Here is a 21857-nt window from a genome sequence, read left to right on the forward strand (position 1 = left end):
GGTGCACAGGCTTCTCATTGCGGTGGCTTCTCTTTTTGCAGAGCACAGGCTCTAGGCATGTGGGCTTCAGTAGTTGCGGCCCTCGGGCTCTATAGAGTGCAGGCTCAGTAGTTGTGGCGGCATGTGGGATCTTCCCAGACCAGGGCTCTAACCCGTGTCCCCTGCATTGGCAGGCAGATTCTTTACCACTGCGCCACCAGGAAAGTCCCTGTTTTCTTTTTTAAATTCAGCGACCTTCTCTCCGTCCTTGTCATCTCAATACCTGTGTTAGCCATGAATCTTGGCTTTTTGAATCAAAATTAGTTCATGAAATTCCCACACATATAATATTTTTTAAATTATATTTTAAAGAGTTGTTGTTCTTCTACCTTCAAGGGAATTGTAGATCCAAAGGATTTGCTTACTGCCTGAGATATGAGGGAAGTACGATCAAGAGTACAGCACCTGAGGATAAATAACCCCTCCAAATAATTTCCTGAATCTTAAGCTAAAAGAGCCATTGGATCTGTCCCACAGTGATTGCTTTGGCTCTTTAATCTGTTGCAGAGATTTTGAGACTGTGTCTGTGCAAGTGGTTAGATGCATTTCATTTATTCAACAAATGTATATTTATTGAACACCTATTATGAATTAGGCATTGGGAAAACAAAGATGCACAAAACACATTCCCTGCCCTCAAAGAATAGGGAATAATTAACAAATACCCCCTTGAAAGATCAGGTGATTATTGTAAAGATTATACTCCAGAGATCATAGAGATGAGGTATAGGTTCTAGTTTTGTTAAGTGTAGGGCTGTTATAAAAAATGAATTTTTGTCTTTTAATAAATTCTAGCCATTTTCAATAGAGCCTGAAGTTAAACAGTAATTTTGAAGTTTAGAATTTGGAAGACCTAAGAGGGATTTTCATAGATCTCCTTTAAATTGTATCAGTTAGTTAATAAAATCAAAGCATTTTCCACTCAAATATTGGTATTCAGAATCCACAGCACTTTAATTACTGTATCCTTGAAAAGAGATATGTCTTCTAGAATAGACGTAACTTAAAAGTTGCTGTTAGAAACAAAATATATTTGTATAAATTATATTATGGTTTCAGAGATTTGTCTTTATTATACAATTGTCTATTTTCTAGGGCAGAGAAATTCAAGTAAAATGTTTTGTAAATAGACATTATTAAATGTATTAAGGAAACATCTATCTAAAAAGACCCTGTTTTGAATCTTTCTATATATTGCTTCCTTATGTCCAGTTACTGTATTTTCACTGGCAATTGTATCACTCATTTCTAATAAAGTGAACTTATAGTACATTCTCCACAATCAAGACTCTAAATCTTTTTCACTTTTCTCAAGCCCTCAACCCCTCTACAGTCCCTTGCAATGTTTTTGTTTGTTTGTTTGTTTTTAAAAACATTTAAAAAACATCTTTATTGGAGTATAATTGCTTTACAATGGTGTGTTTCTGCTTTATAACAAAGTGAATCAGCTATTCATATACATACATCCCTGTATCTCCTCCCTCTTGCATCTCCCTCCCATCCTCCCTACTCCACCCCTCTAGGTGATCACAAAGCACCGAGCTGATCTCCCTGTGCTGATCTCCCTGTGCTATCCCACTAGCTATCTGTTTTACATTTGGTAGTGTATATATGGCCATGCCACTCTCTCACTTCGTCCCAGCTTACCCTTCCCCCTCCCCGTGTCCTCAAGTCCATTCTCTACATCTACGTCTTTATTCCTGTCCTGCTCCTAGATTCTTCAGAAACTTTTTTTTTTTTTTTTAGATTCTGTATATATGTGTTAGCATACGATATTTGTTTTACTCTTTCTGACTTACTTCACTCTGTATGACAGACTCTAGGTCCCTCCACCTCACTACAAATAACTCAATTTTGTTTCCTTTTATGGCTGAGTAATATTCCATTGTATATATGTGCCACATCTTCTTTATCTATTCATCTGTCAGTGGACACTGAGGTTGCTTCCATGTCCTGGCTATTGTAAATAGAGCTGCAATGAACATTGTGGTACATGACTCTTTGAATTATGGTTCTCTCAGGATATATGCCCAGTAGTGGGATTGCTGGGTCGTATGGTAGTTCTATTTTTGGTGTTTTAAGGCACTTCCATACTGTTCTCCATTGTGGCTGTATCAATTTACATTCCCACCAACAGTCCTTGCAATATTTTTTAAAACTTAAAAAAATTTTAAACATTGCAAACATACAGACTATAAAATAATACAATGAAAATGCACGTACTATACCTATTATCTTGTTTTAATAAAAGTTAACCTTTTGCTACATATGCTTCAACTTATTATTTTAAATAAATAACAACAGATACATTTGAAACCTTGTATAATGGATAACCCAATCCCATTCTTTCTCTTCCCTCTCTCCACAGAAGAGAGATTTATGTTGATCATTCCTATGGAAGTGTTTGTACATTTTTGTACCACACATGTATATGATATGCAGCATTGTTTGGCATATTTTAACACCTTATGTAACATTATACTGTATGTATCATTTTCCAACCTGTGTTTTTCACTACTTGTTTTTTTTTAATATTTGTCCATTTTTTTTCATGTACTGTAAGTCATTCATCATAATTGCTGAACAGTACTTCATTGTATGACTATAATACAATTAATTTATCTGTTCTCCTAATAATGGTTAGGTAGAATGTTTATAATTTTTTACTATAAATGCCACAAGGAACATTCTTCTACTTGTCTTCTTAGGCATAGCTGTGTGAGTACTGAAGCATATGTATCTAGAACTAGATTTGCACCTTGAAATGATTAGCTGTTGACAAATTGCTCTCTCTCTGATGGTTTTACAATTAACATTCCGCAGGCCAGTCTGTGCTGTGATTTGGGACAGCTCTGACCTCATGGCTGCCAGTGGACCACTCTCCCATCCCTCAGGGTGTCCCCTTCACTGTTCCCAAGTGACTCAATCCCCCAATGCCTGCTGCTGTCCTGGCAGTAGGCCCCTGGCTTTTCTAAACATCATCATTCAGGAGAAGTCGCTGTGACAAAATGCATGAAATTTTCCATTTCTTTTTATACTGAATGAATTTGATATTCAGACTTAAATTTTTTACCAGTCTGTTTATTAAATGATAGCTGATTGTTATTTTAAATACTTTGATTTTTCTGGTTGAACAGCTTTCATGTGTTTACTAGTCATCTAAGTTTCTTTTTTTGTGAATTTCCTATTCATATTCTTGGTGCAATTTTCAAAATTAGGTCTATTTCTTACTCTACATATACCCTAAATGCATTGGATATGTCTTCTCTCATTCAGTGCCTTGTCTTTTCACTTTGATTTAAGTGCCTTTGTTGTATAGCAACTTAAAAATTGTTAATTTTCAAAGTTAGCTTTTTATTTTATGATTATGCTTTTAAAAAAATTTCCCTGTTGTTTCACTGTTCCAGTGAGAACCCAAAACTTAGTTGCTTTAACCAACAACAGTTATTTTATTATATATCCTGGTTTCTGTGTGTTCAGAATTCAGAAAGCTTATAGCAAAGTTGCCTTGTTTCTGTTCCACATGCCTCAGATGGAATGACTGGAAGTCTGGGGTGGCTTGACTGCTGTGGGCTGGAATTATCTGGAGAAACCTTTGCTGGCATCTTGTGGTAGATGCTAGTTGTTGACTGGGACTTCACCTTGGCTGCGAGCCAGAAATCCTACAGACTTAACTTATTTCATTGCGTAGGAATTACAATATTAAGCAGAAGTGGTAACAAACATTTACCTTTTTTTTTTTTAACGTATTGGGAATGCTTCTTTATTTTAACTATTATTTGTGACCTTTAATATGTTGTCCTCGTAAAGAAATTCTCTACTGTTCCACTAAGTTCGATAAGAATTTTTAATCACAGCTTAGAGTTAAATTTTCTTGAATACTTTTTTTTTTGCATTTTTGAGAAGATATTATAATTTTCTCTTTTTAGTTCATTAATATTGTGACCATGATTAATAGCTTTTCAAAAACAGACTCATCATTGCATTCTCTGAATGAAACCTACTTAATCATGATTTGTTAATAGTATTTTAATATTTTGCTTGATTTGATTTACTAGTTTATTTAGAATTTTGCAATTGAAATTGGTTTGGTTTTGCTTTCAAAATTAAACTAGATACATAAAAGGAGCCTTTTCCTCTTTGTCTGTCTTTCCTCATTTTCATAATAAATAATATATACTTAATCCAAAAGAAAGCAGGAAAAGAGGGAAAAGGAACAGAAAACATAGGACTAATAGAAAACAGGTAGCAAGAGGGTGGATTTAAATCCAGTCTTATCAATAATTATAATAAATGTAAATGATCTAAATACTTCAATAAGAGGAAGAGATTGTGAGATTGGCTAAAAGTCTAAGGCCCAACTATATGCTGTTGAAGAGAAACTGATTTTAAATATAAAGACCTAGGTAGATTAAAAGTAAAATGCTATAAAATATATTCTCTACAAATACTAATTAAAAGAAAACTAGATTGATCATATTAATTTAAAGCAAAGTAGATATTAAAGCAAGGAATATTATCAGGGCTGACAGAAATTAATGATAAATGGTTGCTTTCATCAAGAATTATCAAGACATAAAAATCCTAAAATTTTGTGCACCCAAAAAATAACAAATAAAACGAACAACTTTATCTCAGTAAGTTGACGTCTTATATAAAATGTATAATTTCCTAGAAAAATGAAGTAGCAAAATTGTTTCAGGATTTTTAAAGACCGGAGTAAATGAATAATCAAGACAGAAACACTCTCAACAATTAATATTACCCTCCCGTAAAATGAGAAAAAATAAACAAACTAGTCATTAAGGAACAGATAACTGTATTTTATATAAAACTTCTAACTTTGAAGCTATTACTTTATTGTGTTTTGGTTTCTGTTGTTGCTGAAGAATAGTATGTCCTTATTCCTTATGAGGTCATCTGTCTTTTTCCCTTTGACATCTCTTATGATTTCCTGTTTATCCCAATGCTTTGCAATTTCATCTTGTGGTGTCTAGATACGGATGTATTTGTATTTATCCTTTTTGAGACACAAAATATACTTTCAATCTAGAAACTTATTCTTTCCTCAATTCTAACAGTCACTTAGCTGGTAACTCTTCAAATACCACTTCTTTATCATTTCCTTCATTTCTTTCCTATGGCCCTCCTATTAGTTATGTCTGAGCCTCTTAATGTCTCCTATGTGTCTCTTAACTTTAAAAAAAAAAAAAAGGTTTATTGAGATATAATTCACATCCCATAAAATTCACCCTTTTAAATACACATACAATTCAATGGTTTTTCATATATTCACAGAGTTGTATACCCATCACCACTAAGTAATTTAAATTAATTAATAACATTTATTTACTTACCGCACCATGCGGCTTGCAGGATCTTAGTTCCCTGCCCAAGGACTGAACCTGGGCCATGGCAGTGAAACCACTGAGTCCTAACCACTGGATGGCCAGGGAACTCCCTTAGAACATTTTTATCATCCCATGAAGAAATCTCATATAAACCAGAAATCACTCCCTATTTCCCACTCTCCCAGGCCTTAATAACCAATAATTTACTTTTTATCTCTATGGGTTTCCCTATTCTGGACATATAAATGGAACCTTATAATACGTGGTCTTTGTGACTAGTTTTCTTCATGTAATATAATGTTTTCTAGGTTTACCTATGTTGTAGCATGTATCACTGCTTCCTTCCACTTCATTACCAAATAATCTTTCATTGTAGGGATATACCATATTTTGTTTATCCATTTATTAGTGATGGACTTTAGAATAATTTTAAATATTGAATAATTAGGAATAATGCTGCTATGAACACTCATGTATAAAATCTACATACATGTAGATTTTTGTATGGACATATGTTTTCAGTTCTCTTGGGTATATACCTGGCAATAGAATTGCTGGGTGACATGGTAATTTATGTTTAACTTACTGAGGAACTGCCAAATATTTTCCAAGGTGGCTGCAACATTTTGCAATCCCACTAGCAATATTTAAAGTTTACAGTTTTTTCACACCTTCACCAACACTTGCTATATTTTGTATTTTTCATTTTAGCCATTCTAGTGGGTGTGAAGTAGTATCTCATTATGGTTTGCTTTGCATTTCCCTGATGGCTAATGATATTGAGCATCTTTTCTTGTGCTCATTGGTCATTTTTATATCTTCTTTGAATAAATGTCTATACAAATCTTTTCCCCATTTTTAAATTGTGTCATTTGTTTTTAATTATTGAGTTTTAAGAGTTTTTAATATATATTTTGGATATAATTCCCTCATTAGATATATGATTTCCAAATATTTTCTCACATTACATTGTTGTCTTTTCACTTTCTTAATAGTGTCCTTTGAAGCACAAAATTTTTCATTTAGATAAAATTCAATTTATCTATCTTTCCTTTGATTGCTTGTGCTTTTGATTGATTGCTTTTACTTTTAATGTCAGATATAAGAAATTATTGCCTAATCCAAGGTAGAAAAGATTTACATCTATATTTTCTTTAAAGAGTTTTATAATTGTAGCTCTTACGTTTGGGTCTTTGATCCATTTTGAGTTAATCTTTATGTATGGTGTGACGTAGGGGATTCAACTTTATTCTTTTGCATTGTGGTTATCCAGTTGTCCCAGCACATTTTGTTGAAAAGACATTCTTTCCTCATTGAATTGTTTTGGCACTGATGTCAGATATCAATTGACCATAAAAGTAAAGGTTTATTTCTTGATTTTCAATTCCATTTCATTGATCTAAATATACAGCATTAAAGCATTACCACACTGCTTTGATTGGTGTAGATTTGTAGTAAGTTTTGAAAGCAAAAAGTGTGAGCCCTCTGACTTTGTTCTTTTTCAAGATCGTTTTAGCAACTCAGGGTCTCTTATTACCAGACACCTTGCATCAAGTTTTCCTTTCATGTCTTACCTCTGTGTGGTCTTGTTAACCTTTCATGGTTTTTTTAATATGAAATTATTTTCTTGAGGATCACTTAAAATATTCTTTGGGCAAATTCAGTCTACCTCTTATTCCCCTCTCTCATCCTGTACTTTTTTTCCCCAATTTTCTATCTTTCCCTTCTTCTCTCCCAATTTCCAGAGTTTTTTCTAACTTTTTTTCTCTTGCAATATTTCCTTTTCTCTTCCAGTTAGTTAGTAAGTACCCTTCATATCCTTAGTACTCTGCTAATCTCTGGAAAAGAAAATTTTTTAAACACAATTCTTATTCTTAAGTTGCTATGGTAAATAATATGAGACAAGAATATAAATCCATGCTAGATTCTCTTTCATAAAGGAGAATCAGATTTTTGTTTTTGATTTTGATTTTGATAATACGCTTTGGTTTAAGTTTTGGTGAACTTGAAAGTAATATTCAGTTTAAAGGAGAGTGCTTATGTTAAAATAATTATTAAAGATAAAAGCAAACATTATCTATATAGAAAAATTGAACATAAAAGAATAGCAAAAAGGAAAAGCAAACTCTAAAAAGTGACACAACAATGACTATACATTTTAATAAATAAGTGTGATTTACTTCTTCTGTATTTACTTTTCACTCATTCATTTCTCCAAAAATAAATGTATTGAGTATTACTGGGGTTTTTTTCCCAGAAACGAGCAATGAATTCTCCAATTCTTCAACACCAACTGGGTCTCCAAGAATTTAATTCAATTCGTATACAAACTATTCAGAGTTAGTACAGATTCCGTAGATTGAGGTCTCAAGACCTCAAGCAGTCCCACAAGACTGCTCTCATTTCTTTTTTAAAAAAATTAATTAATTAATTTTTATTTTTTGGATGCATTGTGTCTTAGTTGTGGCATGTGGGATCTTCATTGAGGCAGGCGAGATCTTTTGTTGCAGCACGCAGGCTCCTTTCTAGTCGTGGCATGCGAGTTTTCTGTCTTTAGTTGTGACGCATGGGCTCCAGAGTGCGTGGGCTCTGTAGTTTGCAGCATACAGGCTCTCTAGTTGAGGCGCCCAGGTTCAGCAGTTGTGGCGCAGGGTTTGCCCTGCGGCATGTGGGATCTTAGTTCCCCAACCAGGGATCAAACATGCATCCCCTGCATTGGAAGGTGGATTCTTTACCACTGGACCACCAGGGAAGTCCCTGTTTTATATTTTTATTGAAGCTTCTTTGCTCATTTTGTTTAAGTATATGATAGGAAAAGGAAGAACACAATGTGCACATTTTGTAGTATGTGGTTATTCTTTGGATTGCTCCAAAAACAGTCATTGTTTCACCTTGAATAACTCACTTCACAATTTTTTTAGAAACTAAACGCAGCTATTCTCTTTGAAATATTACAACTTTTATGCTTGTTTAATTCACTAGCAGTTTTAAGACCAAGAATCTCTTTTTGACTTAAACCATCTTTTTAACTTGTTTTGAGAACAAAACTGGGTGTTATTAATATGTAATGATTATGTATCACTGATAATATCACAAATATATGTTGGAGATATAAGGCAAGACATATTTGTTATGATGTTATGATGATGTATATTCATTGTTACTTGATAAATGCTGCCAGCGCGTCACTAGGTAGAGCAGAGAGCATGCCAAGTAATGTGAGGGGTTAGGTCATGGAAACCCTAATATAAGGAAAAAAAGAGTAAGTAGCATAATAAAACTTAGTATGATAGAAGTGAATTAAAAGTATGTCTAATAAAACTTAGATATTCAAGTAATTAAGCTTAGTAGCTTTTCATGATCTTGTCCTCTACTCCCAGCAAATTCAGTATTATCTTTGTTTCAAATTCCATCTCCTAATAATCACAATCAGGAAACTCAGAAGTGTTCTTTTCACCATCCTTTTTATCATGAATTCCAACTGCTGGTTGAATCTGGTTAACTAGTTTCATAATCAGTAACGTACTTTTTTCTAATCCTAGAACTTTAAAGAAAAACGTTACCTGTTCAAACTAGAGTAATACAGGCACTGGCATATTCTTGGACGTTGTCGAAAAAAATCAAGCCAGCATTGCTTTTAAAGCCCCAAATAAGAGAGCTTTTAATTTTTTTAAAGCTTTCCAGTCTGTATAAGAACTCAGTGAGCATGCAAGTATTATGTGCTTTTACTTTTTCAGACTGTAAACCATTTATTTTGTTAGTTTCTTTTGAACTCCTGCAGGCTGTTTTAATATCTCCCTTTTTTTCTGATTATTTGACAATTGCCAGTTTTTGTTGAATGTTAAAACAATATGCCTCCTTATGGATATCAACTGTTCATTAACTAGGTAGTACATTTGATGGTGAAGAGGAAGAGAATTCGCAAGCAGTGCAAGGATTTAGTGTTGACATTAATATTATACAATAGATCCTTATGATATTGAGATGTGTATTCTGTCTCAAAGTACTTTTGATCTGCCATCTTCATTTTCACAAATTATAATCTTTTATGTTTGTCACTCTTAATTTAAAAACTGGTAACAGATGCCAATCTTTAAAAATTCATTTTGAACACAACAGTGTTCACAGTGTGAACGCCACAACAAAAACGATAAATAACCCAATTAAAGACTGGGCAAAGGATTTGAATATTTCTCTAAAGAAGTTATAGAAATGGCAAGAAGCACATGAAAAGGTGCTCAACATCATTAGACATCAGGAAATGCAAATCAAAACCACAATGAGATAATACTTCATATCTACTAAGAAATATAAAAAGACAAAAACAATGAAAAATAAGTGCTGGCGAGGATGGAGTATATGGAAGTCTCATATACTGTTTGTGGGAATGTAAAATGGTACAGCCGCTTTGGAAAACAGTTTTGCAATTATTCAGTAAGTTAAACATAGAGCTACCATATGACCCAACTTCCATTTCTAGGTATATATCTAAGAGAACTGAAAATTTATGTCCACACAAAAACTTGTACATGAATGTTCATAGTGTTATTCATAATAGCCAAAAAGTGGAAACAACCAAAATGTCTATCAACTGATGACTGGATAAGTAAAATGTGCATATAATTGGATATTATTCAGCCATAAAAGAGAATGAAGTACTGATATAAGCTACAATATGGATGAGCTTTGAAAACGTGCTAAGTGAAAGAAGCCACACACATAAGTTCACATATTATATGATTCCATTTATATGAGATGTCCAGAATAGGCAAATTCATAGAGACAGAAAGTAGATCAGTGGTTGCCAGGGGCTGGAAGAGAGAGTGGAGGGGAGAATAGGTAATGACTACTTAATTGGTATGGTGTTTCTTTTTGGGGTGATGAAAATGTTCTGGAATTAAATAGTGGTGATGGTTGCACAACATTATGAATATACTAAAACCACTGAAGTGTACACTTTAAAATGGTGAATTTTATTTTATGTGAATTGTATCTCAATCTAAAAAATTCATTGTGATTTCTAAAATTTTAATATTTGGCGGAAGAATACCTGAAACATGTATAATACTGCTCTGAATTGTTCATATCTTATCCTTGAATTAAACTTATGTGTGACATACTTGAACCATGCTGTTTTAGCTGCTAAAATGCTCTCTAGTATGATGGCAATGGCCAATCTCTGAGGGAAGTTAAAGAAATAGTTCTTCAAAACTCATTATTTGGGAATTACCTGGTGATCCAGTGGTTAGGACTCCGTGCTCTCACTGCCGACGGCCTGGGTTCAATGCCTGGTTGGGGAACTAGAATCCCACAAGCCATGTGGCATGGCCAAAACAAACAAACAAACAAAAAAACACCAAAAAAACTCATTATTTTTTTTATTGCTGGAATATTTTTGATGACTCAATAGAACGACTTTCCTCAGGTCACAGTAACAAAAAGAGCTGTGCTTTCTTTAAGAAAATTATTTCTTTTCACTCTATGAGTACTGTGAATAATATATACAAGCAAAAGCTGCATATGACAATCATTTCTTCTTTGCATTGGTTATCAGGAAACTCAAAGACATATATTTCATCCTTCAGCAGCAAAGAGTACAGGGCTTTATGGCATGCAGTTTTGAAACTAACCTCTTGGCCTGATCTTATTTTTTTCACTCTCAGGTTCTTATTTTTATTATGGATATTATGTACCTTATTAGTAGATTACCTCATCTTATTTTATTACCTCATATTTTAGAACAGGACAGGGTATAAAAATATAGAGAGATGAAGGATGTTATAATTAGAGGGAAAAAAGCCTGAAGTGCAAATGTGTTTGAGTAACTTATCTAGATTAATTTACCCTAATATGTAATTAGTAACTGTCTTTATAACTTTCAAATTCTTTATAACTATCTAAGCTTTAACTTTTTTAAGGAGGCAGGGGAAAATGGTAGGAAGTAATAAGCAAAAAGAATGGAACTTTGGAAATGATAAACATTTGTATAAATGATTGATAATATGAATTGCTTTCTGTTTTGAATAGAGTGATAAGTTATGGAATAGGATGGTGCTGGAAATCCAAAAGTGGAAATAGGTCAATACGGAGGAGGGAAAAGGGAAAATACGGTGGAGATGTTTTCTGAAATTGCTGGCTGTACTTTTTGTCTAACATTGATCCTATTTAAGCCCCACTGTGCATAATCAAATAAGAGCTGTGTATGGCATTATTTTTATACTGTGCAGCTGCATGTGTATAGCTTAGAAGGACATTGCTGTCACATCATAAAATATGTCAACATTGCTTTCATCTTTTTAACATGGCAGCCTCTATTACAAAATAATATTGTTTCTAAAGGATTTTTAATTTAATTATATGTGGTATTTTCCCCTATCATTTTAATATAGTTTCCATAGAATTATTAAATTAGTTCATGTCTTTATTATCTTTGCATTTCTAGCAGCAAGGACAGATTTATACATTTATTAGATGCTTAGTAATCATTGATTTTGCTTTTGTAATTTTCCCTATCAGCATTTTTTCCTTCCCTAAATCCATCTCATCAGCATATAAACATGCTGTAGTATTCCTGCATCTTAATACAAAAACCTTTCAAGGTCCCACATCCCCCTCAAGCTACAGTGCTCTTTCTCTACAGTTTTTTATAGCAAAACCCCTTCAAAGAGTTGTCCATATATGCTGCTTCTACATCCTCATTGCACTTTCTCTGCTTTACTTATCCTAGTCAGTGCTTGTGTCCACACCACTCTGATGACAACATTCGTGTCATGGGCACCAGTGAAGTTTATCTAGCTAAATCCAACGGTCATTTCTCAGTCCTTAGTTTAAGTGTTTTCCCAGCAGCATTGTCACAGTCAATCATGTCATTTTTTTTTCTGAAACTTTTCACTTGGGTACTTTGCCAAAACCAAATTCTTGATTTCTTAACACTATCACTACCACCATCGCCAAACTTATTCCTCCCCAAGCCTTCTCCATCTCATCCATGTTGTTACTAATAAATGCTTTTAAGTGTCATTTTTTTCATCAAGTACATAGCAATTAATTGGATCTGAGCCTTACACCTCTCTTTCATCTGTATACCTCAAAAAATTTTATAAGCATAATTAACTAAAACTTCACAACATCCTTGTGAAGTAGATAATTATGGCATGGCAAACTGATGTACTAAGAGATTGCCTAAGGTATCTTATGCATGTATGCCAAAATTTTGAAAGTGGACCAGGGTAATGTAGTCCCTGTTGAAAGCATTAGACCAGATTTCTTTTTTATGATGAAATCATTCTAAGAATTCTCAGGAAAAGTAAAATAGCAGTAATGATTACTTAATATCCCTAAATATTCATAGCAAAGTTCTTTTAATAGAAAAGAGTAAAATATGTATTATCTGAAATCTAGTATTTATTAGTGATGGCAACTTTATTTGTTATATCTAATGAAATACATTTTTTTGATTGTATGTTGTTAGATTGCTTAATTGCTTCACCAAGTCTTCATGGCCATAATCTGAATTGGATCTTTGAAGGTTTGGAGTGGAATAGTTTCATTTAAGTCTTTTAGGTATGGTATATGAAACCTTTATAAAACTACGAGCTTTATGTTTGTCTTGATTGCTAGCCTGTTCAAGTAGCTTTTTCAAGGCAATCTTATCAGTGGCAAATTATTGGTTTGGCATTTGTTGACAAGACTGAGATGGACTCTAATTTAGATAAAAACTAAAATTTCCCCAAAATTTATATTCAAATAATGTATTTTAGTTTAGTTAATAGTAATTCCTAAAGGCTTTACCTCTCTATTGCTACAATTTGAGTTGAATTCCCTAAAAAACTTAGAGAAATAAAAATACAGCCAAAACAGCATACAATTTTCCTCAAATGAAGCCCTTCATTATATTACTTCATCCAAGTGATTAGTTCATTTTTGGATATTGTGTACATATTAGCCTCAAGAGTGTTTCAACACCTCTTGACAGGGCTACCACTTTCTTCCTCTACTGGATGCCCATTTATGGCTCTAAAGCAGAAACCCATGAAGAGGGAGTAAAGATTTTGAGAGGTGCTAATTAGTGTTGAAAGAATAGGGTGGTAAACTTTAGAAAAACACACAGCTTTATATATACTTAAATTAAAAAACAATTCACCAAGTTTAATAGCCAATTGTGCTTTGTTTGCGTGGTTTTTATTATCAGCAAAATTATAAAGTTGCCATCTGAGCTCTAGCTAAACTTCAGTGTAGTGAGGCTTATGTTAGTTGTCTAAAAATTTTGTAAGGTAACCTGTGGGAATTATAACTCTTCTAGAGAAGTTTCAATCACACAGAACAGTAAGGACAAGTGTTGCAAATGAAGGATATGATATATTTTGAGGGAATGACAGCTTTTTGTAGTAAGGATAGTGAAATTATTGATATATTTTAGTAATTTATGGAAATGTAATTTTATTTTATAAGAAATGTAAAATCACTGATAATACAAGAAGTGCTGTTTTATTTTATATTTATTTTTTATTGAAGTATAGTTGATTTACGATGTTGTGATAGTTTCTGGTGTACAGCAAAGTGTACATATAGATTCTTTTCCATTATAGGTTATTACAAGATATTGAGTATAGTTCCCTGTGCTATACAGAAGGACCTTATTTATCTATTTTACATATACTAGTGTGTATCTGTTAATCCCAAGCTCCTAATTTATCCCTCTCCCCTCTTTCTTGTTTGGTAACCGTAAGTTTGTTTTCTATGTCTTTGGGTCTATTCCTGTTTTTCAAGTAAGTTCATTTGTATCATTTTTTTAGATTCCACTTATATAGATACATAAGTGATATCATACCATGTTTGTCTGACTTCACTTAGTATGACAGTCTCTAGGTCCATCCATGTTTCTGCAAATGGCAATATTTCATTCTTTTTTTTTAAATAAATAAATTTATTTATTTATGGCTGCATTGGGTCTTTGTTGCTGCACGCTGGCTTTCTCTAGCTGCAGCGAGCAGGGGCTGCTCTTCGTTGTGGTGTGCAGGCTTCTCATTGCAGTGGCTTCTCTTGTTGCAGAGCACGGGCTCTAGGTGCGCAGGTTTCAGTAGCTGTGGCACATGGGCTGAGTAATTGTGGCTCGCAGGCTCTAGAGCACAGGCTCAGTATTTGTTGGGCATGGGCTTAGTTGCTCCGCGGCATGTGGGATCTTCCTGGACCAGGGCTCAAGCCTGTGTCCCCTGCATTGGCAGGCAGATTCTTAACCACTGTGCCACCAGGGAAGTCCCTATTTTATTCTTTTTTATGGGTGAGTAGTATTCTGTTGTATATATGTACCACATATTATTTATCTGTTCATCTATAGAGGGACATTTAGGTTGCTTCCATTTCTTGGCTATTGTAAATAGTGCTGCTATGGACATTGGGGTGCATGTATCTTTTCAAATTAGAGTTTTCTCCAAGAAGTACTTTTTAAAATGCCATCTGTTTATATTTGGTTTTACCAGAGTATGAAGTAGTTTAGCTGAAGAGAGTAGTAGTTCGGAAAGAGTGACAAAAAGTTAGAATCCTGGTAAATCATCTCTTTAAGAACTTAAAGAGATGTACAACTTTTTTGTTTCTGCTTTTGGTTTTCTTTAATACTTAAAGCAGTTCTCTTAAGGGGAAGCTCACTTTGTTTTAGGTTGTGATATGACAAAGTTTGGTGTTTTAAAATGAGAAACTATCATTTGTTTTATTTCTAGACTTCTCTTGGGAGGCTATAGTGTAATCACTTTTTAACTTCCTGGGTATCTCTAGTGTAGATAGTGGGCTCTGGTTATTTTCTAACAGCAGGTGTTGAATTACAGTCGTCCCTTGGTATCTGGGATGGATTAGATTAATTTGCATGGATTAATGTGCAGTGGCAGGAATCATTGGAACTCCGGCCTTCACAGCTTCTCTGAACATTAAGGGAAGATGCACATCTAATATTTTACTGAATACCCTGCTTAGACCTACAGGTGAAACTGAGGATAGAAAGCATTCAGTGAGTATTATGCACCAAAATACTGCTTGGAATTGGAACTATCCATTCAAGCTGCCTGTTTTCTTTCCTTCTATGTCTTCCTCCCATGAAATCAGAAAAACAACTTTTAGCCGGACACCAACATAGTCAACTGTTTGTATGGGTCAGGAAATGATTTCTATCACTTTAGAGCTTTGTTGCTTGTAGATAAAGTATCTAAATTGATTGGTGTTTTTATAATTTGACAAAACTGCTTAACCAAACTTCTATTAATGTTATATAAAGTCTTCTATTTATATGCCCACTCTAGACTAGACGGCAGGCTTCTTTCATACATACCGTATTACGTGCTTAGTTAAAACTCTTGTCTTGTTGTTAAAGCTTGCTCGTTTTTTTCTTAAAACATAATAAGAAAGGGAAAATAATTGTTGGCAAAAGAGGTTCCCAAGGATCAGAACTATTAAAATTGTTAATAAAAGAAATTTCTTTTTCTTTTTTTAAAAAATTTATTTATTTATTTATTTTTGGCTGTGTTGGGTCTTCTTTTCCATGCAAGGGCTTTCTCTAGTTGCGGCGAGCGGGGGCCACTCTTCATCGCGGTGCGTGGGCCTCTCACTATCGCGGCCTCTTTTGTTGCGGAGCACAAGCTCCAGACGCTCAGGCTCAGTAATTGTGGCTCACGGGCCCAGCCGCCCCGCGGCATGTGGGATCTTCCCAGACCAGGGCTCGAACCCGTGTCCCCTGCATTGGCAGGCAGATTCTCAACCACTGCGCCACCAGGGAAGCCCCAAATTTCTTTTTTTTCTAAGTTCTGTTGAGGTTTTAGTCATAACAGTGCATGAATAATGAAGTAAACCACTTCTACCCAGCTGATTTAGATTTAAATTTAAAGAGATTTAAAACTCAGTTCTCCAAAATCTAAGACTATTTCCTCTTATAAGCACTATGGTACATTAAGAATTCTGCAATAAAGTAAACCTTCTTTTCCACCCAACATAAACTTGAAAGTTATTTGAAGATAAAATAATTTCCCTCCAAATTTGGAGCACTGTTCCTGAATGGAACATATTCTGCCCAACACAGTTGAGGGTTTTTTTCCCTATGTCTAAAACAAAACAGAGAAAATAAATTTTCAAATATTTTAGGAGGATCATTTACACTTTGATCTTAGTATAGTTTCAGAAATGCCTAGTTGTGCTAATATGGTAGTCACTAGCTACATGTGGATACTTTAAATTTAAATTAGTTAATATTTAAAAGTCAGTTCCTTAGTCACACTAACCATATTACAAGTACTCAGTAGCCACATTTGGCTATGGGCTAGGTATTGGACAGTGCAGATAGTAAACTTTTCCATTATTGCATTAAGTTCCATTGCACAGCTCTGTATAGAATAGAGTTGTCCCTTGATATCAGTGGGGGATTGATTCTAGGACCTGCCACAGGTACCAGAATCTGTAGATGCACAAGTCTCTTATATAAAGTGGCATAGTACAGTCAGGTTTCCCTTATCTGTGGGACCCACATCCCGTGGATATTGATATGTATTCCATTAGTGGTAGATCACATTTTTACCAGTTTCTGCAATTTTATAGATTCCTATTATTTACAAGTATCCTTCCCCCCTAAAGTATTGCTTATCGAAGCATGTGATTTTTTTCCTACCAAGTAATTTCCCCAAGTAATAAAAATAATAATAAAAATAGACAGGTTTGAAATAGCTAGATGATGGTAGAAGCATGTTTAGATTTTTATAAAGTTTGTTATTTACCTTAAAAACTTATGCCAAATTGTGCATAGTTGTGATTCTCTAAAAAGAGAATGATAAAGACAGAATTTCCATGTCTACAGTCCAAGATTGCAACACTGAAATAGCCTACCAGTAGCATATGGTTTATGAGATTACTTTTCATATGTAAATTTTAGAGATAATTTTTATTATATAACTACACCTTGAAATGAGCATAGAACACAGAGAAAACATTAAACTGATATATAAATTAATGATTAAATATTTTAGTGACTATTACTTTAAATGAATTTTAGGGTTAATTAGCATATATTTCCATGTCCAGATTGAATAGAGTGAGAAAAAGCCAGTAGATTTTTTATTCATTTATTCCTTTGAATCTTTTCAATAAGCTTGGTTGGTAGGGATAAATATCCTTACGTTGTATATATTGAAACGTATGTAAGGTTGTCAAGTGAAGGTAAAGTCTTGAGTATGCTAAAATTGATTAGATAAGGAAAGACTTCTTCCATTTGGGGGCAGAGGAAGAAGAAAAATAGAGATAGTTACATGCTAATTACTGGAAACATAGTAAATATAGTTGGTAAACTGGTAAATATAGTTGAGATTTTCTCTGTGCGTATTTACTAAGATGGTGTCTGGTAGGGGAAAATTACATAACCAGTACATTAGTTGAATTATGTTTTCATAAAATGTAATATTACTTTTTATATGTCTAATTTGAATATATTTCCTAGTTTCAAGATGATTTTAAAGAATTACCTTTTCATTGTAAAAGCCACCCAGGATTTATATGAGAAGCCCTAAGATTTGTCTGACTTTAACCTCTAGTGTCGTTTTAATTTCATGTATTTTTTTTTTCCTCATGCATTTGCAAATATCCAGTAAGTTATGTGTAAAAATTGCTACCATGATGAAGGAATGCCTTTACTAGGCTTTTATACTCTAAGGATTAGGGCTTTAAATCAAGTATGCGTTTTAAATTATAGATTTAGTCTTAATTATCTTGTTTTTGTCCAAGAAAATAAACAATAAAATGGAACATTTATCTTTTTATTCAGTTATTTATATTATTTGAATGTAACTATTTAAGAATATTTAATAGCTTTCTTAATTACAGAGTTTTATAGAAAGTATATTTGGTTCTTTCACAAGCCTTTTTATTGACTCTTTACCATCACAAGCCTGTTTTGTTTTGTATTGATTGAAGTTGAAAGCATAATGCTAGGAAGGAGTTCACTGAAGGCAGGTCTTTGGATACAGAGAGTAATGCGTCCCATCTATGTAGCCTTTTTCTGATCTGATTTGATATGGTGGGAACGTAGATAATTTGGAGAGAATAAGTTTCCGGTCTTATATTCTATCCCTCCATGCATCATTTAAAGCTAACACGTTCTCCTCCTTAGAAATCGTTCCTCTTTTGCCTTCAGTGTGTTTTCCATTTCTCTATTTGTTGGACTTAAAACATAACAAAACACCACACAGTGTCACCTCTCTTGCTTCCCATGAGCCTTATTTATAGGTATCCCCCAAATTCTGTTGGACAGTCTTGTCTTTTCTTTATATTCATTCCCTTGGTAAACTCATCCACTCTCTTGGCTTGAATTGTACTTTTTATATGACTGATTTTTAAACCTTGGACTATTCTAAATCGCAATATCTACCCATTGTTGAGAAGCGTCTCCATTTGAATAGCCTGTGGTAACACTGGGCTTACTTACTGTCCAAAATAAAAGTCGCTTCACCCTACCACTACAGGTTTCTTTCATTGTGTCCCTGGTAATGTTTTTCTGCTGTCCTCATCCCTGTGCTTAACTTAGCATGAAGTCCTCTTGTTTCTCCATGTAAGATGTATCTTGGGTTTCCCATTCTCTCTGTACTCATCTTCACTATCCAGACCCTCATTGTATCACACCTGTTAACTCACTACACCCACTTTCACACCAACCCCGCTTTGCCTTTTTTTTTTTTTTTCTTGAGCTTCCCAAAATCTCCCTGCAGTGACTTTTTTAAATGTATACACAGTTGTTATGGCATATTTTCCTTAAATAGAAATTGTAAGCATTTTTATTTATATATCCCTCTGGGCATAGTGCTGGATGCAGTAGGAAATCAGTAAGTAATTGTTCACTCATTCATTCAGCAGCTCTTTCTTGAGTAGTTGTTGGGTTCCAGCTGTTATACTAGTGCTCCAGTGATCTTCTCTCATGCAGCTTACAGCTGAAAACAGTCTCTGGTGAGAAGAGAAGGCTTCTCTGAGGAGGTGGCATTTGTTATCAGACCTGAATGAAATGAGAAAGCCAGTCCTGCAAAGATATGGGGAACAGTTGCTGCAGGCTGAGAGGACAGCAAATGTCAAGGCCCTGAAGAGGGACAAGTTTGGTATGTTTGGGGAGTATCAAAAAGGTCATTGTGACTGGAACATAGTAGAGAGAGAGTGACAGGAGATGTAGTCAGGAGACCACGTGACAGAGGGACTAATAGGCCATGGTAGGCATTATGGATTTTATCCTAAGTGATGGAAAAGCCTTTGGACAGTTTTGAGTAAGGGAGTGTTGTGAGCTGATTTATTTGTTGCTAAGTTAAGAATAGAAGTAGGGAGACTATAATAGTAATATTGGAGAGCAATATCTTGAACTAGTGAGGTAAAAAGCAGTAATAAGTGTTTTGAATTAAGGATAGAATGAGGAAGAATGGTTGGCAGGATAGATTGGATGGGAGGTGTGAGATAAAAAAGGAACCAAGGAAAACTCAGTTCTGTGTGCTTGGACAAGTCATGTATCCTCTCCAATATCTATTTTCCTGAGTATATAATGAGAAATACCTCTTTCCCACTTCTTTGAAGGAATTGTTATGAGGATCTGATGAAATAACACATGAAAGCTAATTATGAATCTTAAAACACCATTAACATTGTATTACTTTTTAACACTAAACATTTAAAAGTTCACCTTAAATTAAATCATACCTTGTTAATTAAGAAGTTTCTAAAAGCTTAGATTTGACAGGAATAAGAACTCTAACCCATATATAGTTTAGGAAATAGTTTAACTTATAACTTCCCCTGGGTTTATAGTGTATAGTTCCTTTCCAATGATATTTTCAATCTTTAATAGTTTTGACACTGTTCATAAGGATTAGCACGAAGCAATTTCTCCTATTAATTGATAATAAGTAGATCATGTTCTGGCCATAGACTGCACTGCTACTCTAATCATAGAGAAAAAGGTAAACAATACCTGGCTGTCTTTTGTTTTGTAGTATATTTAAGACACTGTGATTCTCCTCTCGGTAAATATTTGAAAACAAATAAAACTAACCCAAATGACCTATAGTTTATTTACTAATATGTTATATTATGTTAACCCTGGGGTGTTGTTGATTATAACAAAACATAATTTACCATACTATAATAAATAATGACTTATAAATAAACTCCAGGTGTTTTATGCTTATTTGTGTCATGCCAATTGTACTTTTCCTGACAATTTTAGATTAATTTAAATATGACTTATGGCATCAAGAAAGACAAATATTCTAAACAAACTTTTTAGTCTCTGAAATTACTTACTCAAGTATGATTCAGCTGAATGCTATTTCTGTTTTCTTATTGCAGATTTCTCAACAGTGATGTCACAAGATTGACCACATTGATCACAGTAAGACTAAAATGATAATTAAGCTTTTAAGGATGTTTTGTTTTCTCTGAGAATGAGAATTAAGTTAGAAAATATTTATGATTTTAAATTGTTATTCTTTCTTTCAAGAGCCAAATGAATGTTTACATTTAATGATTCGCATCTCACACTCTAGTTATTTAAATACTTCTTTAAATGATTTTAAAACATTTTAAATGAAAATTACACTTAATTTATAACTGAAATTATATGCCTAATTATACTAACATATTTCAGTGTGAATCATAATCTGAACATCATCTTTTTTAGTTTTTGTTTTTATTAAAATATGGCATGAAACATTTAAGGTGACTTCACATTAGGAAAAATATTACAAAAATAAAATTACTTGGGACTGTAATCGCATATTAAGGAAAGACTGTGAAAACAGCATTGAAAGCATTCTTAGACTTCTTGATTAAATTTTTCATTGATATTTAAATGATTTATAAACAGTCTTCCAAATATGGAGAGTTGTTAAAAAGGATAGTTCTCTTAAGAAACTGAACTTTTCCGCTTTAATTTTATTTAAAGTGTTAATTTCTACTGTGTATAAGGAAGTATGTTACTTAGAGAAAAACTTTATCCAAGGCCTTGATCTACATTATTAGAAAACTCTAACTATTAAAATCTGAATTGCAGTAATGAAATTTTACAGCATTTTTGAAAACTCCTTTTAAATAACAGAGGAAAAAAATTGAGTAAATTATTTACTCAGTTATTCTGCTTCTTAAATCCCGTTTTAATTGTTCATTAGAAGCAGTAATTATCAGAAATGTTATTCTGTGTATATAAAATCTTAATGTTTTAACATTTTTTTGGAAAACTGGTACATTTGTTAAATTTAACATTTTTCAGAGAGGCCAGAAACAACTTTTATTTTATTTTTAAAGGCTTTATCATCATCATTGAGTCTACAGATGTTTATGGCATGTTCATTTTCCTAAGGGAGCATTTTAGGTATCTCTGATTTGTTGCTCTTTGCTTGTTTGTTTTTTCTTAATCAGAACTTTATTGCCCTAACTGAATGGTTTACAACAAAATATTAACATATTTCTGTA

At 33.6% G+C, this 21857-nt stretch overlaps 1 protein-coding gene across 13 annotated transcripts in view; it reads left to right on the forward strand.

Annotated features, from left to right (window-relative positions):
* The window catches only part of BAZ2B (bromodomain adjacent to zinc finger domain 2B), a 297378-nt gene that overhangs the window by 68853 nt on the left and 206668 nt on the right, over positions 1-21857 (forward strand). For all 13 annotated transcript variants that reach the window (XM_082395173.1, XM_082395167.1, XM_082395172.1 and 10 more), the window contains exon 2: positions 20736-20778. The gene's annotated coding sequence lies outside the window, so the exon portion shown is untranslated. The remainder of the gene's footprint in view (positions 1-20735; positions 20779-21857) is intronic.

Source organism: Balaenoptera borealis, assembly GCF_965194805.1.
Source record: "Balaenoptera borealis genome assembly, chromosome: 6".
Lineage (NCBI taxonomy): Eukaryota > Metazoa > Chordata > Mammalia > Artiodactyla > Balaenopteridae > Balaenoptera > Balaenoptera borealis.